Source organism: Zalophus californianus, chromosome 12 (genome assembly GCF_009762305.2).
Source record: "Zalophus californianus isolate mZalCal1 chromosome 12, mZalCal1.pri.v2, whole genome shotgun sequence".
Taxonomy (NCBI): domain Eukaryota; kingdom Metazoa; phylum Chordata; class Mammalia; order Carnivora; family Otariidae; genus Zalophus; species Zalophus californianus.
In genome coordinates, this window is record NC_045606.1 from 80888233 (window position 1) to 80904912 (window position 16680).

Sequence of the window (16680 nt, forward strand, 5' to 3'; positions counted from 1 at the left end):
ATTTCTTTTTTTTCTTCCAATATTTCCTATTTTTGTTTTTTTTTTTAAGATTTATTTATTTATTTTAGAGAGAGAGAGAGCGAGCAGAGCGAGAGGCAGAGGGAGAGAAGCAGACTCCCTGCTGAGCATGGAGCCCCACATGGGCTCCATCCCACAACCCTGAGACCATGACCTGAGCGAAATCAAGAGTCAGGCGCTTAACAGACTGAGCCACTCAGGCACCCCAAATACTTATTTTCTAATAAATTTATTTATAGCAAACAGTTCTGCTTTGAACTTCTCTGAGATTTAAACTTAGTGACTTAAAACAATCATTTATTTCAGTCATGTTTTTGTCGGTCAGAAATTTAGTAAGGGCTCAGCTGAAGGGTCACTTCCAAAACAGCTTCTGTACTCATATGACTGGCAACTTAGTGTCTCTCTTTCCATGTGACATCGGATCCCCAGGTTTTTGGGGTTTTCCCATAACGGTAGTCTTAGGTAGTGAGTCTTCTTCTGTGGAGCTTGGGCCTCTAACAGGAAACATTCCAAGTGATATCAAGTAGAAGAAGCAAACAGACAGGGCTTCATTTCTGCAGTATTCTATTGGTTAACGCAATCAGATTTGTAACCTCTACTTCTTGTTGGGAAAATGTCAGAGTGTTTGTGGCTCTCTTTATTTCTCCACATCCTCTTCAGCTCTGTATTCTAGCCCTTTATTGTATATTCTAAATAATTTATCATTTCAGGTCTCTTATTCTCTAACAAGTTATTTGGAACAGAGTTAGACTTGTCTTTTCTCCCTCCCCTCCCTCCCTATTTCCTTTCTTTCTTCCTTTTTTCCTTCCTTTCTTTCTTTCTTTCTTTCTTTCTTTCTTTCTTTCTTTCTTTCTTTCTTTCTTTCTTTCTTTCATAAATGTTTACATAGTGGCTTTTAAGCTATTATTTAAAAATATTTTGTAGAGCATGCATCTCTTGATATCTGGGTCATGAGTTCAAGCCTTATGTTGGGCATAGAGATTACTTAAAAATTAAAAAACTGGGGCGCCTGGGTGGCTCAGTTGTTAAGTGTCTGCCTTCAGCTCAGATCATGATCCCAGGGTCCTGGGATCCAGCCCTGCATTGGGCTCCCTGCTCCGTGGGAAGCCTGCTTCTCCCTCTCCCACTCCCCCTGCTTGTGTTCCCTCTCTCACTGTGTCTCTCTCTGTCAAATAAATAAATAAAAAATCTTTAAAAAAATTATTAAAATATCTTAAAAAATTTTAAAAAGTTTTCTAGTCTTAATTTCTGTTGGATAAAATATGGCCAACATAAATATTGATTTTTTTTAAGTTTTTTGACATTTTCTTTGTGACCTAATGTATACCTATTTTTTAATACCTCTGAAGGAACTTGGTTTATTGAACTATTCAAATTAATTACTCTATGATTTTATTTACTTCTCCCTATTTTGGCTATGTATTTATGATGTGAAATGTACCTGATTCATTTTGTATTTGTTACAGTTCATGCCTTAAATGTACTGAAGTTATTAGGTTTATAAAGATGATTGATATTTAATTTATTTACAACTTTTATTATAAAGCAGTATTGTTCTTATGTAATACATGATTCGTGTATTTTATCTAATAATAATACTAACATCTATTCATCACATCATTCTTTTCTCATATGCTCTTTATAAATGTAACTGTTGTATTTTCTATAAAGAATTCTTAATCATTCAAGTTGAACCCCATTTAAAGGTTAACTATGTATCCCCCTAATGTGAGAAAATAAAATCCATATTTTGAAGGGAACAGAAGCTTTTTAACTTAAGTAGCTAAACTTGCTTGCTTCAGTAATTTTTTTAATATCCTTTGAGTTTGTGGAAATCAGTTCTTGTGCCCCGAAGTAATCACACAAGGGAAGTCTCATCTGTTGGTAGTCAGCCACAATTCAGGGAGAGACTTGTGAAATCTTGTTTTAGGATGGCAGAGTTTCCACATAGCAAATTTCAGAAAATGTCCCAAAAGGCAGCTTAGCAATAGCCACCAGCCACAAATCTGTACAACAGTCAGCAAAGAAAGTACAAGCTGTCACACAGAATTGCTTTCAAAAAGCTCTTTACTTGTTTGATAAAGAGACTTGGAATGCTTTGTTCAGTTCTGTTTCTTCAGAGCAAACCCTTTTCTCTTAGCTTTTGGCATTCAGTTGTCATAGTAAATGCCTTGATAAATTCTTTTCTCGGTACCCTTTGAGATAGTTTGATTTCACAGAATACTTAATCAAATTGCATTTGATTATTGTGATAATTATCTGGTTCAATATGATCATATAATTCTAAAATCAGGTATCAATATATGTGGTTATGCATTTTCAGCTTATTATAACCTCTTTAATCTACATCCTTTAATTATAAACATTAAGTGAAATAGTAACTCAGATAAAACAGCCCTAGAAATAATCAGATTACCAAATTAAATGCATTTCTAACATTTTGTGGCAAAAATTTAAATAAATAGTAATTTTAATTTTCTCCCATATAATTCTATAAATATGTAATTATCCTACATATGATAATATATTTAATATAATTTACTTTTATTTTATAAAACTTACTGAAAACATTCACCTTCAAGTTCAGATTTTCCAGTTAAAGTCAAATACACTTGGTGGACAAACTTAGATATGTAATGGAACTATTTTACACCACCTGGTGATGGACAGTACCTATATTTATATTAAATAATAACAATGTTACATCATTATGTTTATATTATATATAAACATACATATCTATCAGTATGTATGTTTTTATTACATAATTTTCTTGTTTTAGAATCTCTGCTCACTCCATGATGTATTATATTAATCACAAACTTTATTAGTATCTACTGTAGTTTGAATTCTAGAGTAAAATATTTTAGTCATAATGAATAGATAAATTCTTAAATGCTATTTGAATGTCAATGAGTTTTATAACATAGCTCTTTAATGTGGCTGTGATGTCAAAACATACATCATTGCCTATTCTTCCACTGCCCTGAGTACTCTAAGATGTTAGGCTTTTGATTAATTTCATAATTTTCTGACCTCAAATACGGCTATTAACCATTAATTTCCCTACTTCATGTAGTTGAGAAAAATTGTATTTTCACTCACTGGAAATTGTTTAAGTACTATGTTATCAGATGAAGGAATTTGTTGGAACAATTGATAAATATCATCTGTAATTCTCTCAGGATCATATGGCTTCAGTGAAGGGTAGAATCAACAGTGTGAGCGTTGGATGGATGGGAAGGAAGAATAAATCAACGGTAGAGTTGAAAATGACACAAAATAAGTGTCCAACTTAAGAATATATCAAACACAGTTATCCAGTTTGGAATCCAGAAAAATAATATCTTTATTTGAATATCAATGATATGCTACTGAATGTAGTAACAGGTCTCAGCACATCTCAGGATTCTGGTGCCCTGCAGTAATGAAGCAATAACATTTTCTGAAGGTGCATGCATGTGTGTTCAATTGAATGCCATAGATAGAGAGTAGATTGCTACACTTTCAGAGAAATCTATTGCATTGGCAGCTTGTGTTTTTTTAATACCTCAGTCTTGAATTTGCCATAGCATTTTAATTGTACAAAATGAGAACATTTAAAGAAATGGGTTTGGGAGCATGTAGGATATATATGTAAGGAGAAAGAGAAAGGCACTGTGAAAACAGTTTAAAGCAGGAATGTACTCAGGGGATGCTGCAGTGTTTTATATGATATGACTGAGCAGTCACCAGGCGAGCTTGGAAGCTACAGCCATGAATACCTTGATTTAAGTACTAATGAAATCACGTTGTTTTAAATTCAGTCTGGGATTCAAAATGTGAAAAGAAAATCCCTATGTGCAGTTTAAAAAATTACTGAAGTGGATTTTGAGAGAATCCTATCCTGTGGTTTTCAAGGAATCATAAATCATTCTCAGTTCTCTCATGATTTTGATGTAATTTGTCCCTTATAAATCACTGTAGGCCCTGGACCTTCATTCATAGTGTTAAAAGGCCATACATTCAACAATGACTCAGTGGTTTGTTTAAGATCAGGTTTCACCCACCCAGTGCCAGAGTCTAGCTCTCTCTTCTCCCCTGCGGCTCCATGAATATTCAACCAAGTGCACCAACGCTAAACACAGGAGTTATTTCACAGTCTGAAATTGGGAAAAAATCATATGCTTCAACTTGCAAAATTTTAAAAGCTTAGAAGAGAAAAAGAAATATATAAAAAGCATATGGGGTAAAGAAAGTGTTTCTAAAGCACACTACTTTTGCTGTCACTTGTTTGAACATATAAATCATTATATTAAAATGGATTCTCCATAAAATCTGTGTTTGGTATGCCATTTAATCTTTTATAAATAGTATTCTCTGGTAAGGACATTTTTTAATGAATTAACAACAAATTTCCTAAAATGTTTATAACGTTTACTACAGGAAATTAAAGTGTATACAAAAACAGTGAGAAAAGCAAAATAATCTCCCATGTAACCATCACCAATTTAAACAATTATTATGCATTTTAGTTTTGTTTCCTTCCCAGTGCAGAAGCTTTTTTTTTATTATGTTATGTTAATCACTACATATTACATCATTAGTTTTTGATGTAGTGTTCCATGATTCATTGTTTGCATATAACACCCAGTGCTCCACGCAGTACATGCCCTCCTTAATACCCATCACCAGGCTAACCTATCCCCCCGCCCCCCTCCCCTCTAGAACCCTCAGTTTTTTTCTGAGTCCATGGTCTCTCATGATTTGTCTCCCACTCCAATTTCCCACCCTTCATTTTCCCTTCCTGCGATCTTCTTTTTTTTTAAACATATAATGTATCATTTGTTTCAGAGGTACAGGTCTGTGATTCATCAGTCTCACACAATTCACAGCACTCACCATAGCACATACCCTCCCTAATGTCTATCACCCAGCCACCTCATCCCTCCCACCTCCCACCACTCCAGCAACCCTCAGTTTGTTTCCTGAGATTAAGAATTCCTCATATCAGTGAGATAATACATGTCTTTCTCTGATTGACTTATTTCGCTCAGCATAATAACCTCCAGTTCCACCCATGTCATTGCAAATGGCAAGATCTCATTCCTTTTGATGGCTGCATGATATTCCATTGTATATTATACACACACACACACACACACACACACACACACCACATCTTCTTTATCCATTCATCTATTGATGGACATCTTGGCTCTTTCCATAGTTTGGCTGTTGTGGACATTGCTGCTATAAACATCAGGGTGCATGTACCCCTTCAGATCCTTACATTTGTATCTTTGGGGTAAATACCCAGCAGTGTAATTGCTGGGTCATATGGTAGCTCTATTTTCAACTTTTTGAGGAACCTCCATACTGTTTTCCAGAGTGGCTGCACCAGCTTGCATTCCCACCAACAGTGTAGGAGGGTTCCCCTTTCTCCGCATCCCCGCCAACATCTGTTGTTTCCTGACTTGTTAATTTTAGCCATTCTGACTGGTGTGAGGTGGTATCTTATTGTGGTTTTGATTTGTATTTCCCTGATGCCGGGCGATGTTGAGCACTTTTTCATGTGCCTGTTGGCCATTTGGATGTCTTCTTTGGAAAAATGTCTGTTCATGTCTTCTGCCCATATCTTGATTGAATCATTTGTTCTTTGGGTGTTGAGTTTGATAAATTCTTTATAGATTTTGGATATTAGCCCTTTATCTGATATGTCATTTGCAAATATCTTCTCCCATTCTGTCGATTGTGTTTTGGTTTTGTTGACTGTTTCTTTTGCTGTGCAAATGCTTTTTATCTGATGAAGTCCCAGTAGTTCATTTTGCCCTTGCTTCCCTTGCCTTTGGCGATGTTTCTAGAGCTGAGGTCGAAGAGGTTGCTGCCTGTGTTCTCCTTTAGGATTTTGATGGACTCCTATCTCACATTTAGGTCTTTCAACAATATTGAGTCTATTTTGGTGTGTGGTGTAAGGAAATGGTCCAGTTTCATTCTTCTGCATGTGGCTGTCCAATTTTCCCAACACCATTTGTTGAAGAGACTGTCTTTTTTCCATTGGATATTCTTTCCTGCTTTGTCAAAGACGAGTTGACCATAGAGTTGAGGGTCCATTTCTGGGCTCTCTATTCTGTTCCATTGATCTATGTGTCTGTTTTTGTGCCAGTGCCATACTGTCTTGATGATGACAGCTTTGTAATAGAGCTTGAAGAAGCTTTTTATCTTGAAGAAGTCATTAATTCATTTTTGCTTTTGTTTTCCTTGCCTAGGGAGATGTGTCTAGTAAGATGTTGCTACCTCCTGAGGTCAAAGAGCTTGCTGGGGAGGTGGGTGGGGCCTGGGCTAAATGGGTGATGGGGATTAAGGAGGGCACTTGTGATGAGCATTGGGTGTTAGATGTAAGTGATGAATCACTAAATTCTACTCCTGAAACTAATATTACACTATATGTTAACTAACTAGAATTTAAATAAAAACTTGAAACATTAAAAAAAATAAACAATTATTGTGCAGTGGCCAGTCTTATTTCATTGATAGCCTAACCAGTAAATCCCTTGGAACATTGTAAGCAAAGGCCTGATATCATATAAGTTTAACTGTGAATACCTCCATATACATCTCTAAAAGATAATTATTCTTTTTTTAAATAATACCAAATTCCTAAGAAAATAATCCCTTAATGCATTAAATATGCAATTAGTGTTGACATGTCCCCAATTATCCTAAAAACAAGTGTTTTGTTTTGTTTTATTGTTGGATTTTTAGTATCTTGATCTATGTAAGATTCATACATTGTTGGCTGTGTCTAACATGTTTAACATTTAGGTTCTCTCGTTTGAGACTTAAGTTACAAACATGAAACCTCGTTCCTATTTCATAGTTCAGTGTACAATTTTCAAAAAGTAAGAAAATTAACATTGAGAGAATACTTTTACATAGTGTACCAACAATCTTTTCTTTATAAGAATACCAGAATTCTGGCCAGGATCCAATCCAGTAGATCACATTTTCATAACCCTTGGTCTCCTTTAATCTAGAATACTCTTTCTTTGTCCATCATAAATTTGAAGTTTGGAAGAGTACAGACCAGGTTTGTCTGTCTTTCTTTTTTTCTTTCTTTCTTTCTTTCTTTCTTTCTTTCTTTCTTTCTTTCTTTCTTTCTTTCTTTCTTTCTTTCTTTCTTTCTTTCTTTCTTTCTTCCTCTTTCTTTTCTTTTTCTTTTCTTTCTTTTTTCTTTTCTTTTTTCTTTTCCTTCCTTCCTTTCTTTCTTTGTTTCTTTCTTTCTTTCATTTGTTCTTTCTTTCTTTCCTTCTTCTATAAAAAGTCACTTAATTTGGGTTTCTGTGATGTTTCCTCATGAATAGGAAAAGATCATGCATCCTTAGTAGAAATACACAAAGACGATGGTTAATGCTTCTTAGTGCATTATATTGGGAGGTATATGATTCTTTGATTGTCCCATGACTAATGATGATAATTTTGATCATTTGGTTAATTTTTTCAATGATAACATTACTATTTTTCACTTTTTTTAAAGATTTTATTTATTTATTTGACAAATAAAGAGATAGCAAGAGCATGCACACAAGTAGGGGGAGTGGGAGAGGGAGAAGCAGGCTTCCCGCTGAGCAGGGAGCCCGATGCGGGGCTCAATCCCAGGACCCCGGGATAATGACCTGAGCCGAACGCAGATGCTTAACGGACTGAGCCACCCAGGCGTCCCAATTTTTCACTTTTTTAATCAGTAAGGAATTGTGAGAAGATACTTGAGACTATGTAAAATGCTGTTCCACATCAAACATTCCCCACTAGTTTTAGCATCACTAATGACTGTTGTGTGAATCATTTATTACTGTGATGTTTGAAAAATGGTGTTTTGCCGGTTTCATCAAGATGGGGTTAAGGATGTTGGTAATCAATATTTTTGACATTTTTGACTGACATTCCGATGTAGGGAAGAGCTTGTAAACCCCATAATTTATTTATTTAAACAACATTTACTTGTTAATGTGTGAATTTATGGATTTTAGTTTTTTTCAGTATACTAACATTATTTTTTTCTGTCCAAACTGTCTAAGATTTAATCCTTAGACTGTAGTATTTAACTAGTACGAGACCCTACAAATGGGATCCTTTAATATATTTAATTGCTGACATAAAATGATATTCTAGTTTCATTTAATACTTCCCTGTTGCAGTCCCAGGTCCCTGTAAATACAAACTGATGGTTGCCAGAGGGGAGGTCGGTAGGGGCCTGGGAAGAATGGGGGAAGGGGCGTGGGAGATACAGGCTTCCAGTCATGGAATGAATAAATCACAGGAACAAAAGGCACAGTATAGGGAATATGGCTATCATAATAGTGTTTATGGTGACACATGGTAGCTTCACTTGTGGCGAATATACATTATGTATGTCATATCACTGCTTGTATACCTGAAACGAGTGTAACATTGTGTGTTAACTATACTTAAATTTTAAAAATTATAAAAAAGAAGCTCCAGGTCCCTTAGTAGAATGTTATTAAAAAAGAAATATATATGCCTACATATTTGTGCATGTATATAATATATTTATAGAGTTTGCGTGCTAGGTAGGATCATCACTACTGGGTATCATTGCTTTTATTCCTTCTCAGCATACATAGCTAGCAAATGTGTTTATGTCTATATCAATATCTGTATATCTTACCAGCCTTGAATAAATTCTAATCCAACGCCATATGTTTTATCCTAATTTCCATTTCTCTATATTTGTAACAACCATCTCAACATATGTAATTATTAGTTGCCTTAAATACAGAAACTAATCTCAAACCTGCTAACCCACACTACTCAAAATCAAAACCAAAACAATCCCTACTATTTAGAGTTCAGTATTCATTTATAGTTTTCTTTTTCCTTTTGGTCTGGCAGTGGTATATGCGCAAAATACATTGCTCACAAATTATCTGGGTTCCTGAATTCCATCATCTCTCACCTTTTTGCAGACTTTGTTCCTGCAATTATCCCATTCTACTTACACTATCAATTTTATCTTGTCTGTTTCCACCAGCATGCATACAAGGGTGCTTTATTCTCACTCATTTTAAAAATAAAAAAACGAAGCTTGGGTGGCTCGGTCTGTTGAGCATCTGCCTTCGGCTCAGGTCATGATCCCAGGGTCCTAGTATCGAGCCCCACGTCAGGCTCCCTGTTCATGGGGCCTGCTTCTCCCTCTCCTCCCTATTCATTCTCTCTCTCAATATCTCTCTCTCTCTCTCAAATAAATAAAATCTTTGAAAAAAATTAAAAATAAAATAAAAATTAAAAAACGAGAAACTTCTTTGATACTTTTCATTTCTCTGCTTCCTTTATAGAAAAGCTTCTCAAAGAAGTTAATTATGTTCACTGATTCCACTTACTCAACTTTTGTTCATTTTCTCCTCCACCTACAATTTGGGCTCTACATACAGTCACACTATTAAAATAGATGTTGTTGAGACCATCAGTGATCACTTAGCATGATTAAACTTTACTTCCCGCTTAAAACATTTCTCTATACTTCCTTGGTTATACTACTCTCATTTTTATTGCTCCTCATTGTACCTTTCTCAATGTTTCTGCCAAAACTCTGTATCTTATCAAAGAGCTTTAAATTTAGAAATGTTCTCTCTGAGAATTTCTTCTTCAAGTGATCTCACCCAGTTCTAAGGCTTAATATATACTGATGACTCATAAATCCACATCTTTAGCTACCATCTCTCCCGCTGAGCCTAAGGTACATATATCCACATAAATACATGCTATTTCAGCTTGCATGTCTAACGAACACCTCAAGCCTCCCAAGGCTGGAACAGAACTATCCCTTCCTTACACACACACATACACACACTCTTTCCAATTACATCCAAGTTTCTCCATCTCAGTACATTGCCTACTATCCTTTAGTTATAAATCAGTTATAAATCTAGTAAACCTTGGAGTTTTCTAAATTTCTCTCTTTCATCTCTCACACACATCCAATCTATCACTAAATCCTGATGGCTATAACTCTGAAGCATATTCCAGTTGAACCACTGATTACCATCTCTACTACTGTAATCCTAGCCAAAGCCACAAATAGAGCTCATCTACTTTACTGCAACACCCTTGTAGCAGGTCTTTCTGTTTCACTCCTGCCCTTCCACATTCCAACTGTTGACAAAGCAGGAGTGGTTTCGTGTACATCAGTTTGTATCATTCTAGTTGAAGACCTTCCAATATTTTCTTTTTCTCCTCAAAACCTAAACAAACTAGAATTCCATTCCATAAACTGTAAGTTGCTGTTTGACTTGCTTTCTGCTTCCTTTATGACCTCATTCCACCAACTTCTACCTTTCCATTTATCAAGGTTTTCCATTTGGCACTAAGTGGTAAGTGAGTTCATTTCAGGGGGAGAGAGTAGAAAAGCCTTTATTAGCTTCAAAAACAAGACAAGCTCTAGAATCCAGCTTTCATATTTTAAGTGATAAAATTGCCATTTTAATTTCTGTGTCTAATTAAGTTTAAGTGGAAGAGTAAAGAGTAATTTTACTCCTCAAAATCTCCAAAAATAAATAGTAAAAATATGCATAGGGATTTGATTGTGACGTATTTACATTGATTTTAAAGTAACATCTTTACAATATTGACTTACATGTGGTATACCTTTCCTATTATTAAAGCTTTCTTTTAGATCCCCTACTTCTGATTTACAGTTACATTATAATATTATGGTTCACAAATAATGAGTGTTTACTATATGCCAGGCATACTGTTAAACAGTTTACATTATCTCATGTTTTTATATATATTCCTATTCTTTTCTTATTAAATATAGCTCCTAATTGTTTTATAGTCACCTAATTAATAGAATAAATAGAATTGTTTTCCAGATTTTATATTTTTACATTTAAAGTGTCATAGGTAGGGCGCCTGGGTGGCTCAGATGGTTAAGCGTCTGCCTTCGGCTCAGGTCATGATCCCAGGGTCCTGGGATCGAGTCCCGCATCGGGCTCCCTGCTCCTTGGGAGCCTGCTTCTCCCTCTGCCTCTCTCTCTCTCTCTCTCTCTGTCTCTCATGAATAAATAAATAAAATCTTTAAAAAAAAATAAAGTGTCATAGGTAGCTTATAGTTTATATGAGTTATAATTCAGGATCTATTTTACTCAACTAGGTTCCATTTACATTTCTTATCATAAAACTATGATTGATCTCATTTCTCTCATTTTTGTATGTTTCAACTGAAATCCTTGCTTGAGTTTTTCTTCGTATTCCATAAATTTTCTTTGTGGTTTGTGTTTTATTTACTCTTTCAGGAAAATGGGGAAGACATTTATAATTCCTTTGCTGAAAAGACCTAGTTTTCCTTGGAGGAAAAAAAAACAGCCTATTATAATTGCATCAGAATTATCTTTATTGACTTACTACATTTAAGTTGTATAGTTTTTTGTAACTATGTCATTATGACAGTTCACCATTTCTATTTCTAATATATCAGTGCTCATCTGAAAGCCTTGAATGCAATTTTTCTACTTCTGTGTTATTTTGCTTCTTATTTTGATGAACAATAGAATTTCTTCCAAACATTCTTTATGCATGATACAGGACCTTCTTCATATAAATTCTTATGAATGGCTTATGTGAAATATATGTATAACCACTGTTCCTCCAAATTAATGGAACCAGTTTGGTTTGCAAGAAATCCTTCCACATCTTTCAGTACTATATTACTCTCCTAGGAAAGAGAATAATGTATGAATTCTTGGTGTCCTCCACCATTTTTTTTTCCAATCTATCTAGTGTTTAGGAGAATTTTTTTCTGGTGGTGGTTAACACCATTCTTACTCATTCCATTTCAACACTAATCGAGGCCAATTCATGATCCTAATTCCAATTCTGCTTCTTTTTGGTTACTTTAGTCAACTTCTAGTCTAGGATAGGTTGGAAGCATACTTAACTCCACCTTATTTTTGAGAGATCTGCCCTTCAGTTTTTTTTTTTTTCTTTCCTAAGTTTGAATTCGGACTTTTGAATTTTTGGATATCTGTATTATAGTATTCCTATTTATCAGAAGCCCACAAACAGTTAATATAAAATAGGTTATCTACAAACATTATCTGACTGACCATCCAATTGAAATGAACAGTGAATTTCAAAAAAAGAAGAGAAAAAGAAATCTTGTCAAAAGATTTATTTTTTTATTCACCTTCAAAAAGCCATGTTTTTAGCCAAACAGGGTTTTAATCTCAGTTTACTGTAGGTGTTTAATCTATGTTGTGGATGGACATGTTTTATTTTCTCTATATAATCTATATCTTTGCACTTTTATGTTTTTGGCTTTTTTATAGCCTTTATCTGTTCTAGGTCCATTATGAAGTTGTTTTGTTTTCATTCACCATTATGGGGAAAAATAACTTGCATTTAAAATGTTCTATATTTTTTATTGGGGTGATAGTCATGTGGGACTATACATTTGTCAGAAAGCATTGACCTGCATACTTGGCATATACATTTCACTTTATGAAATTAGAAATACGGATTAGAATCACCTGGGGTTCTTGGAATAAAGAATGAATTATTGATATATCAGTCTGGTTGAATCTCAAAAAACACTATACTGAATGAAAGAAGCCAGACACAAAAGAGTACATCATTTATGATTCTATTTGTAATAACTTCAAGAACATGAAAAACTAATTGATGGTGGTAGAAATTAGAACACTAGTTTATCAATGAGATTGATGGGGGCAACTGACTGGAAAGGGACACGAGAACATTTTGAAAGAATGGGTTTGTTTTATAACTTGGTTGGAGTGTTGATTTGATAGGTATATACATTTGACAAAACTTATCAAATTGTACACTAAAATCTGTAGATTTCATTGTACATAAATTTTACCTTAAAAGTTAATCATAAAGCGGGGCACCTGGGTGGTTCAGTCGTTGGGCGTCTGCCTTCAGCTCAGGTCGTGATCCCGGAGTCCTGGAATCGAGTCCCACATCGAGCTCCCTGCTCTGTGGGAAGCCTGCTTCTCCCTCTCCCGCTCCCCCTGCTTGTGTTCCCTCTCTTGCTGTCTCTCTCTCTGTCAAATAAAATCTTTAAAAAAAAATAAGTTAATAATAAAGCTATGTATTGCAGAAAAATATGTATGATGGTTGATAATGGGAAATTGATTCTCTCTTGCTCTAGCTCTGGAGAACGTGTGAAAATATCATACCCTTTACTGTGAGAAAGTCAAAAGTCCCCAGGTTTTTGGTTATCCACTCCTCATCATTTTAGAGGACTCCTTAGCCATCATTTCCTATTTGCTGACAGCTCATTTCTATTTCAGCTTTGGATTCATAGAAGCTATAGTCAGGATGTCACTAATTCCTCCTTTCATTAATGTAAGCCATATCTCCCATGATTCCCACAAATATGAGGTATCTAAAAATAGTCAAACTCGAAGAAACAAAAAATAAACTGGTGGTTGCCAGGGGCTGGGGGAGTGGAGAGTTGCTAATCAACAGATAATAAAATTTATGCAAGATGAATAAGTTACAGAGATCTACCATACAAAATTGTGCCTATGAATAATAATACTGTATTATATTCCTAAAAGAATAAAGGGGTACAACACATATTAAGTGTTCCTTTCAGAAAAGAAGAGAATAGAAAAGAAAGAAAAGAAATCTCAGGTATTCTTTCTTTGTAGCCTGGTAATGGAAGGCTTCAAAGATAGGAAAACCATAATCAATGACCTGGTGTTAGTGAGAAAAGGTACTGATAATTTAGTTCATGTTAAAGACCCACATTGCCTTCCAATATCTAGCCATTAAAATGAAGATTACTTTAAAGACAACTGTGCCTTAAAACACATAATTACTTTTGCTATATATCTGAAAATTTCCACATAATATTTTTAAAGGAAACTATGTAACTATGTTGTAAAGAGAAGGAAAATTAAAAATTTTAAAGGTTGTGATTATTAACAATAATTGTACAGTTAGCTTAATTGCTAAATTTTTATATTTGCCTGATTTTTTTAAATTTATAAATGAAAGAAAGTATTCAAAACAAAATCTAAGCAATCACAGAACATACAAAAGTATTGGTTGGCTATCACAACTCAAAGAAAGCATGCAGACCCTTGTCTCAAAGAATGGTGCTTCCAAGGTCCTAGGCCAGTCGGAGGTCCTTCTAGGTCTCCTGAGGTATAGAAGCTGTGCACATAGCCTTCATGAGATGGACAGTCCTTCAAGTGGTGCAAGAGGGAGTTAGGTCTGGCCCAGTGATCTGGAAAGGTGACAGGGCTTTGTATGTTGTGTGGGGTTGGGGGTGTGTTTACAGTTTGGTTGTGCATGTTAGACAGTGTTCTGGGAAAAACACTGACTTCAGCATAGTCACTAATGCACACTGGATTAAGATACCCTGAATCTAAGACAGCAGACCTCCCAGCCACTGGTTTCCATACTCTGGCCTTTGACATTGTCTCTATTTGTTTTTATTATTATATTACACAAAGTGAAATCTGGAAACTTAAATGCTAGGTTTTACTTTATGTAAAATTTCTGAATTTTTCATTACAGCAATAAAATAAGATAAACCTAGCATGCCACATAAACCTATCTATGCATTATTCAGTGGAAACTCACATACACCATTCTTTTCAAGCTCAAAAGCCTTATCAACTTTGTTTCCTTAGAAAAGCATTTAAGGCTCCCAAATTGATGGAGTACTTTGAGAGCAGCCTAAACACACCCTTGGAGATTTTAACACCATTGTCATAGCAAGAAATGAAAAGTAGAGTGTTTAGAAAGGAGGGATAGTGGCAGCTTGTCAACTCAGAAAGAGCTTCTCCTGAAATATCACTCTTTAAGGTAGCATTTCCAAATGGGCTTAAGAGAAAAAAAAGAAAAAAAAAACTTGCTGAGAATATACTTTGGTGAATAAGCAAAGGCTATTTTCAATCAAAATCTTCTCTGAGAAATGTTCTTTTTTTCCCCTCTCAAAGAAATTTTTTTAATGTACCTTGCCTATTTGCATTTTTAGATACAAGAAGAAAAACAGTAGTAAATTGACACACCTAGTTTGAAAAGAAATTGCAAACACATAGTGACATCTCAAGTTAGTTCTTTGAAAAAGAAAAATGCAATTTTAATTGTTTACCATGGTTTTCTAAATTAGATGCTTTTATTTTAGTTTGGAGAGTTCCAAAATGAATTTACTACCCTCTTATCAAATTCCATTCCAATGTATAAAGTTATGAATTACATTTGTCCTAGTCAGTGATAGCTTTCTCAATCTTTTTTTAAAATTATGGATCATGAAGCTTTTTGTTAATAAAATAAAACTGTGGTACAAATCTCTATTCTTATAATCCATGCTATTGCTTTTTCTATTCTTACCTCAGTACCATTATCTTCTCTGATAATAACTATAATACTTTTTAATTGTTTGTGACCTAAGTTTTCCAAAAACAAATTCTGTAAATGGATCACCAAATTTCTGAACATGAATTTGAAGTTACAATTTTAAATTCAAATTAATTTTCAACAAATAAATAAATAATGCCTCCTAATTTTTTTGTGTGTGTATACCTATGTTATATACCTATAATTTTATTTTAATGAGCAGTTGATTAGATAATAAAAATCAATAATGTCAGGGATAAATTTTCGATTCCAGACACCACTACAATTTGTTTAGGATAGAGTTTGCTACTAGGGAAAAAGCTGCCAGGCTTCAGTATTGAGAGATATCTAGACCTAAATTCTGATTTTTCCTGGTAGTAGAGAATAGCCAAAGATCATCTCTCATACATCAATTTATGCCTATTACTTGTGGAACGTTTTTTTTTTTTTTTTTTCTAGAGCAAAAACTGTAAGACATGGCTAGAGGATTATTGCGCATTGTTGGAGCAATGATCTGAGCAGGCACACAGTGGTCTGGTTTATGTAATGTGCTTGCTCAGGATGGATTGGGTGGGGGAGGCAAAGTGGCTAGCCCTATGGTGGAAAGAGGAATAGCACTAACATGTATTAAGCCAAACTCTATGCTAGACACTTCATGTATATTATCTCATTTTTCTCCTATCTATAACCGTGCAAAGTAAGTTTAATTCATGAACCTATATCATGTTTTAGTTCCCACAAAGGTGGTAGATGTCAGAACTGGAATGTAAACCAAAGACTGAATTCTCTTCATTAAACCAGACTGTTTAAGAGTCATGATTTACAGAAATACACTCATATTCTCTGATTGAAGAACTCTGAGCTATCAATATGAATATGATAAGCAAATGAGATAGACATGTTAAATCACATTATACTGAGATGTTATAGAATGTGTATGCCCTGGATTAGAAAAAGTTCAGGCCTTAATGTCCAAAGACTAAGATTTATTCCCTGCTTCATCATTAACCGTATGCATTAGCACAAATCAGCCTCTCTGGCTAGCCCTTCCTTCATCTTCAACACTCTTTTCTTGGCAGTGTTGTGAGGATCAAATGAGACATTGTGTTTAATGGGATTCTTAAACCATAAAGCATTATGCACATCTTTATTATGGACAAAGAATTATTATTAGAATGGTAGTTTCATACTCAAATACCTACAGCCAAGATATTATAATGGCACCTTAAATTTTATTATCTGAACTATGGATGTTTTAAAGTTCAGTATTAAATATGTAAGGATATTCTT